The following is a 7,974-nucleotide window of genomic DNA, read 5'->3' on the forward strand; positions in this document are numbered from 1 at the left end:
GGATTTTTTTTTTTTTTTGCCACTGTGTGCATATCCACACATGACCAGAAAAAGTCCCACAGGTATTGATTTGGAGATTACAAACACATATTAGCAAATGGGAGAGTGTGTAAATAAGATATCTGCAAAAAATGACTGACCGTAGATATGTTTATGTGTATATCTCTGTGTATATTTGTAGTTACCAAATTTTAAAAACCAAGGGACATCACAGACACATCTGGATTTCGACTTCTCTTGAGGTTGGTCTTTGGACGCAATTGATTGGAAATGAGCACAACTACTGGCTAGGGATGGGCCAGATTATCTAGTCCTACCACTCCCCAGTTACAGTCTATTCCAAAAGGAGACCAAATGTTCACTCCACCATATGATAGACTTTTATGTTTTGTTTTTCTTACAGTAGAGGTGAAAGATATGTGAAATGTGTCCTGTAACTATCTATCTACTAAAGGTGGAAAAAACAACAGGCTGAGAGAATGAGTGATTTTAAGGAAAATATTTTCTTCTGTCGAGCTAGAGTCTCTCATTTAGAGTCTGGCCCCTGTAGGCATCTGAATTTGCAATCCCTGGCACAGGGACTCTCTCTCGGCGGCTCCCGTTAATGCCGCCCCCCCGTGCCCCACCACTGGCCGGGAAATCCAGAGAGGCTGAGCCATTACTGGGTCTTGGGAAGCGATGCCGGTCCTCACGCCAGCTCTGGGGCTGGAGCAGCAGATGCTCATCGCTCATTTGCCTCCCCCCCCCCACACACAGTCACTGGGCAATCATCCAGGGATGCAATCAGGGAGTCCTGGACTCCTTTGGGATACATAACAGATCACAAATATGGACAAATTCTGGCTCTGGTACTCAACTAGGTAAGTGACCTGGGCAAGTTACTCAACCTTCCCATACCTCGATTTCCTACTCTGTAAAATGAAGACGATAAGAGTCCCCGCCACTTAAGGCTGTCGTGGGCATGGTGGGTTGATATTTGCACGGTGTTCTAATGACAGTAAGCATAGGATTGGTGTTTGCTAGAACATGGCCGCTGCAAGTGCCGTCCCAGGACCCCTAGCCGCAGCACCACCTGGGAGTGTCCAAGAGGCAACGTCATGAGTCAGAAACTCTGGGGTGGGGCTCAGGAATCTGTTTTAACAAGTGCTCCAAGTGATTCTGATACATGCTAGCTTAAGCAGCAGCGTTGTCAAATACAATTAAGAAAAAAAATTTTTTTTTTACACGAGGAATAAATTTTAGGGAGAATGTGAGGCAAAAAATGAGGTATGGTAAAACATCCCTTAAACTAAATTGGAGGTGCACTATCTTGTATCAATCTTGTATACTAAAGTGTTTCTTATAAACTGTATAATGAAAATAAAATAAAATAAAATGTCTAATGAATAATGCAATGTTACAGTGCAATATGTAATAGAGAATACTCATGTCCCGCTTATGACCTGGAAAGGGCAACAATGTTTTTAGTGAAACAACTAGAAGAGAATTACAGTTGAATTAACATATATATATATATATACACACACACACACACACATATACACTTGAACCTTGAACAATGTGGGGGTTAGGGGCGCTAACCCCTGTGTAGTCAAAAATCTGCACATAACTTTTGACTCCCTCAAAACTTAACTACTAATAGCGTCCTGTTGACCAAAAGCCTTACAGATAACACAAACAGCTGAACGACATGTATTTTGTATGTTATATGTATGACATACCGCATTCTTACAACAAGGTAAGCTAGAGAAAAGAAAATGTTATTAAGAAAACATACGGGAGAGAAACTACATTTACAGTGCTATACTGTATTCAAAAAAATCTGAGCATAAGTGGATCTGTGCAGTTCAAGCCCATGTTGTCCAAGGGTCAACTGTATACATGTTTCATCTGATTCTATCCTAAAGATCAGAACAGACTATACTCTCTTGCCCATTTGCTTCCGTAGGGCACAGTTCCCTGGGGGCTGGTGTGGGACCCAGGACAGGGCACTGCAGGGTGAGCAGAGAGGCATACACCTAACTCTAAGGACACTGGCCCCCTCCCACGTAGGTCAGGAGAGAAGGAAACCGCAGCTTGCCCTTGGGCTTTGAACTGTGGCCGCAGGCTCCCTTCTCATCCCCCAGGGGCCTATGGGGAGGGTGTCCTGGGAGGCAGGAGGCTCAGCACACTGGGACAGGAGGAGTGTGCTAGTGGGGGGCAACACCCGATGGGGAAAGATTAGGGAGGAAGTATAGTCCTGAAGCCGAGGGCAGCAACTTCATAACAAACCAAGCCTGGGCTGAAGCTGTGAATTAATCAAATCCTGAAAACAAAACCTTCCTTTCTGGAACTTCAGACCAAAAAGTTGAAAACCTGGCTGGCTGGAAAACAAAAGTCAGCAGCCCTGAAAGAGGAAAACAAACAAATAAACAAACCCAGACAAGTGGGCATTGGACAAAGCAATAAAGCCAAAGGAAGTGTGCGGTGTGCACCTCTGGACTCCTGACCACCTCCTTCCCACTGTCCTGTCCCACAGCCACCACGCCGCTGGCCATCGGCACAGGTGGCCACGAGGTTGCCTCCTCATCTCGACTTGGATCCAGTGTGTTTTCTCTATTCTCTGCCAACGTCATGGTCTTCCAGCTCCTACCTCAAACCGTCTCTTCTCAACAGCCCAGAGACCTCAGCAGGAGCTGCAGGGAACCTGGTCAGACCAGAGGGGACACTGCCTCCCTGGCCGGGCTGGTGAATGTCCATCCCGTGGCGCTGCAGGGGAGCTTCTGATGAGCCCTTGCTGTAAGTAGTCTGTCTGGTTTCCCTCTAGGACTGCGCTGTCCGACACCCTCGCCGCTCACTGCGCGCGTGGCTACTGAGCTCTTGAAACACGGCCAGTCTAAGGAGAACTGTGCTGGAAGTGAAAAATACACCCTGGATTTTGAAGACTTACTATGAAAACAGAATGTAAACTAGTTCGTTTGTAATTTCTGTTGTTGATTACATATTGTAATATTTTGGATACATTTGTAGTTACTATATTTTATATTTTGGACAAATAGAATGTCTTGGATATATTCATTTAAATAAAATGCATTATTAAAATTAATTGCACCTGCTTCTTTTGATACCTTCTAACGTAGCTACTAGAAAATTTAAAATTACACATGTGGTTTGCATTGTATTTCTGCTGGACAGCACTGCAGCAGGACATCTCCCCCATCTGAGCTCTGATGGCCATGTCTACCCACACTTAACCCTAGGAGTTCCTCCAGCCCTGTGCATGCACCATGGGTTATCTTTATAATGGTGAGCTCACCTCCTGGGCTTCCCGGGGCTCATCCTGGCCTCTAGCACAGGGCGTAGTAATAAGGAAACAGGTCCTGGTGAGCAGGCGAGCTGGTTTGTGGGTGTCAGTCTGTTCCCCGGGAATGGTGCTCACCAGACAGCCCGGCCAGACCCTGCTGTCGGAACACAAGCCCCTCCACTCCCACAGGCTGTGACTCACCTGTAGGCATTGGGCACTGGCCCTCGGTTCGTCCTGTCTGGGCACATTTGTTGCTGGAGGGGCAACAGCCAAGGCCAGATGGGTCCCTCTCCATAAAGGGGGAAAGGTCCTGGGCACTTCTTTGGTCTCTCTCTTCCCCTGACAAGCACAGGCCTGTTTGAGAAGAGCAGTGCCTTTCCCTGCCCTCTGATGGCCTTGGAGGGCACCTGGGTCCCAGCCTGCTGTGGCCCATTGGAAGGAGGTCTCTCTATGAGCAACGTCAACGTCAGGCTCTGGAGCCCTGTACGCCAGCACTCCTTTCCCAGAGCTGGAGCAGGAGCTGCGTGTGACAAGCCGAATAAGGGGCAGAGGGGAAGAGGTGGAGAATGGGAGGCTGTTGTGCTGACTGTCCCTGCCCTAGTCACTTCACCTCTGTAAGCTTTGTCTACAAAACAAAGGCTAATTTGGAGGAGTCCATGGAATAGAGTTTACATAACTCACAGGCTTGCAGGTCCAACACACCTGGGTTCAAGGTCCTTCCCTGCCACAGACTGACTTGTGTCAGTTAACCTCTCTGAGTCTGTTTCCTCATCCGTATAATGGACACAATAACCCACACCTCACAGGGGTCCGTGAGGAGTGAATGATACAGGGTGAGTACCCAGGAAGCTGCAGCCCTATGAGTCCTGGCAACCAACAAAGAGCAGAGGGGCGCCTGGGGGGCTCTGTCGGTTGTCTGCCTTCGGCTCAGGTCGTGATCCTAGGGTCCCGGGATCGAGTCCCTGCTTCTCCCTCTCTCTCTGCTGCTCCCCCTGCTTGTGTGCTCTCACTTTCCCACTCTCTCTCTCAAATAAATAAACAAAATCTTTTAAAAAATAAATAAGAACAGATCAGGGCGCCTGGGTGCGCCTGGGTGGTTCAGTCGGTTAAGTGTCTGCCTTCAGCTCAGGTCATGATCCCAGGGTCCTGGGATTGAGTCCCACATTGGGCTCCCTGCTCAGCGGGGAGTCTGCTTCTCCGTCTCACTCTCCCTCTGTGTTCTCCCTCTCTCTCACTCAAATAAATAAAATCTTAAAAAAAAAAATCACAGGTCAGGGCAGCACCCCATGGACTGCCAAGGGGCCCAGGAGCCTGTGTCCTGGGCTTCAGCTTGACCTGGAAAGGACGACACCCAAGGCTCCCAGCATCAGAGTGACAACAGCTCACCCTCCCAGTGGTTTCTCGTTGACTGCTCTTCTCCATTTCACTGCCTCCCCCTCCCGGCACACCCCAACACACAGCCTGAGTTCCCACATCAGGGATGTGCACTCTTCTCTCCCCTCGGGATCCAGCTTCGCTCTGCTCCCTCTACAAGCCCAGTCCCTAAATCCCTGGGAGAACAGAAAGCCCTTTTTGTTGTCTCAGATGGGTTCTCCAACCTTCTCATCCTCTGCATCACAGGCTCACAGACTGATGGCCTATAGTGTCCTGCTCACCAACACCACACATGCCACCAGCGTGGATGAATGCCACACATTTGCACATATGTGCACCTTTCCACGCATGCACACCAGCGTTTGCATGTTTGCCCATAGCACAGATATCAGCAAGCACGTCTGGGTGGAATGCACACAAGGGGCCCTACATATGTGTGCAAACACTCCGCAGGCCCAGAACAGGGCAGCTCAAAGGCTGTGTTGTGCACCTGGAGGGCTGTCCAGGTGTGCCGCTGTGTTTTATCTACGACCCGGAGGGGCCCGGGGGAAGGGCTGCGGGCTCCTGGCGGGGCCATGCAGGTGCAGAGGGACAGGCTGGGGGAAGGAACTGATCGTTTGAAGGAACACTGGGAGGTCAGGTGGCATGCTTACAGGTCTCCGTTCCAGGACAGGGCAGGAAAAGTAGGTCATCAAGGACTGGAAGGTCTACAGGTCACACCGAGACGAAATAGATCACTCCTCCTCTCTCCATCCTCCACAACGGAATGCTTCTAGAGTCAGGCAGTTGAGAGAAAAGTCTCTGTCTGAGATCAGACAGACCTGAGTAGCTGTGAATTCCAGTTCTGCCCATTAATTAACTGCTGTGTAATCTTGGGCAAATGCACAACCTCTCTGAGCCCCAGTTTCCTCCTCAGTGAAATGGAAACAAGGAAATCTGATAGGGACGAGTGAGTTTTCCTAACATCCCAGAGAATGTCAGATGTGCCTATTTCTCATTCTTGTGGCATTTGTACATTCTCATTGCAATGATACATTCACGTGTTTAATCTATTCCTGACTCACCCAGCAGCCTGAGAACCCACCCCACCTAGAGCACTGTGGAAATGCCTATTTTCCTTCAACACTGTAGCCCCTGAGTCTAACACAGTGCCTGGGGCATAGCAGAGGTTCCAAAGATATTCGTAGATGAAGCAAGTAACATAGAGTGGAGTGGCATAGCACAGGACGGACTGGGTGCATAATAGGCGACAGCTACTCTCATTGACGTTACTAGACAGAGGCTGCTCTCTGAGGTTTATTTCCCACACCCCCACTTCCCACAGCCTGTTATCCTCAGCTGCCTCTCCCCTGCATTGAATCTCTTCCTGTGAGTTACCGACCTCCCATGAGCAGCAAAACACGTCCATTTCTTTTTGTTTTCACTTCAGGACAAATGAGAAGAATTTTCCATGGTTTTGGGGTCTAAAGATCCTGCTGGCTTTCTCCCTAAAAGTCTTCTCTTCCAGAGACTAAAAAACCTCTCAAATTCCCTGCTCCTTCCTTACCAAGTATGCCCGGTGTTTCTCCAATTCTCCGTGTGGTTCCTCGGGGGTTCTAAGGTCAGCATCATGGCCCTCCCCCTCCAGCTGCTCAGAAGCCAAGGCGAGATGCCAGCCCCCACCCAGTGTAGTGCCCCCAGGCCTGTTCAGAGGCCACAAGCCAATGGGACACCCCAGCCCCGGTCCAGCTTAGTGAAATGCTCCTGTGTCCCAACCTGCTCACTCTTGTCCCTACCCTTTAGGCAGAGTGGCCAGAATTATGTGAGACCAAATCAGGTGATCTTAGAATCAAACATTCCAACCTCACTCCTGTTTTGGAAATGGAGAAACAGGCCCAGAGGGGTCAGCTTGTTTGGGCAATTGTGCTTCAGCACTGTGGAGTTGCAGGACCTTCAGCCTGCTAGGGCACAGACAGCATCCCTCTCTGTGGGGCCCTCCCTTCCCTGCCAGGTCCCACCTCACAGGCATCGTACCTTTCTTCTTGATCCTTGGCCTGCTCTCACCTGAGCATAAGAGGAGAAGGTTCCAAGGGGGAAAGCTCTGGCCATTGGCACCCTTGATGCCTGGGTGTATCCATAGGGTCCTGAGTCTCTGGGATGATGCCTTTGAGGACTTGGGTTCCCCTGCATCCTGGGTCTAGGACAAGCCATGGAGAGGTGCCTCCCCTACATGGAGGGCCAAGGTCTCAGAGCACAGCTCTGTGGGACAACGTCTTCAGGTGCCCATGCTCTCCCCTTTCTCCTCCTCTAACCAACCCTCTCCTGACCCCTTTGACATTCTCCCATGCTCAGAAGCACACACCCTATGCCCCTTTCTACCCAGAATGAGTCACCAGTCACTTCCTCTTCTAATCCATTAGCCATCTGCTGGTTTGGGATTGAAGGGGTTTTCACTCTTATGTCTCATCCTCCAAAATATCTACATGCAGATAGAGGTCAGCCTGACAGATGGACTCAGACCCAGGGGTCTTTGCTACGCAGGCCACCCCCAACCTTTGACCATGGTTTTCTATGCCTAAAATTTGGAGAAGACTGTGTAAGGTAGGAAGAGGCTTATCTCAATTTTCCAATTAATAAATTTGAGCATCAACATTGGCATTATAATCTTACCAAAGAGGCCAGTGTGATACCATATCATAGTATGGTAGCTATACCCTGAAAAAAGAGTCCTACTCAATTATTAGCAATTAGTCCAGTCCATCATCACATCACATGACCACAATGTCTCCCAGAAAGAAGCCACTCTGGTTTGCGGGTTTCTTTGACCTTGGCAGGTTCACAAAGCAGGAGTGGTCCCAGCAATATATGGCCTCACCGTTCCTGGCACTGGGGATAAGTGAGCTAAGAGACAATATCACCTCTTGCTCTGAGTCCCTTTCAAAGCATTAATGTAATATTGGATCTGCCTCATTGCATACCCATTTATTCATTCCTTTACCCTCAGCTACTATTCCTCTGTCTCTCTTTATTTATTTTCTCTCTTTTTAAGGGAACTTAGGTCTGGCCTCAGTGCTGGTCTAGTTTGTTGGCAAAAATACTAGTCTAGCAAATGCCCCTCCTTAATCCACCAGGGTCAGGCTCCATGTTCCTCAGGCCACCCTCACTTTTGACCAACTAACTGTAGTCCCTCCCATACAGGGATCCCTCTCTCCTTCCCCAATTCTCAGTTCAGACTGTCTGGGTATGCCTGGACAGACTAAACCCCAAAATTTACAGTGGGATCCTTCTTTCCTTGTGGGCCCCTTGTCTAGGACTATGTGCTGGAGGTTTTGCCTCAT

General features: G+C 49.2%; 1 long non-coding RNA gene across 1 annotated transcript; it reads right to left on the minus strand.

The window, feature by feature from the left end:
* Positions 1-1,692: 1,692 nt before the first annotated feature.
* LOC117796365 lies at positions 1,693-6,924 on the minus strand. Its single transcript, XR_004620808.1, has 3 exons — positions 6,671-6,924; positions 5,311-5,429; positions 1,693-2,890 (listed from the first exon to the last, which is right to left on the minus strand). It is a non-coding gene; the product is annotated as an uncharacterized LOC117796365 (long non-coding RNA).
* Positions 6,925-7,974: the final 1,050 nt, after the last annotated feature.

This window comes from Ailuropoda melanoleuca, chromosome 2 (genome assembly GCF_002007445.2).
Source record: "Ailuropoda melanoleuca isolate Jingjing chromosome 2, ASM200744v2, whole genome shotgun sequence".
NCBI classification, from domain to species: domain Eukaryota; kingdom Metazoa; phylum Chordata; class Mammalia; order Carnivora; family Ursidae; genus Ailuropoda; species Ailuropoda melanoleuca.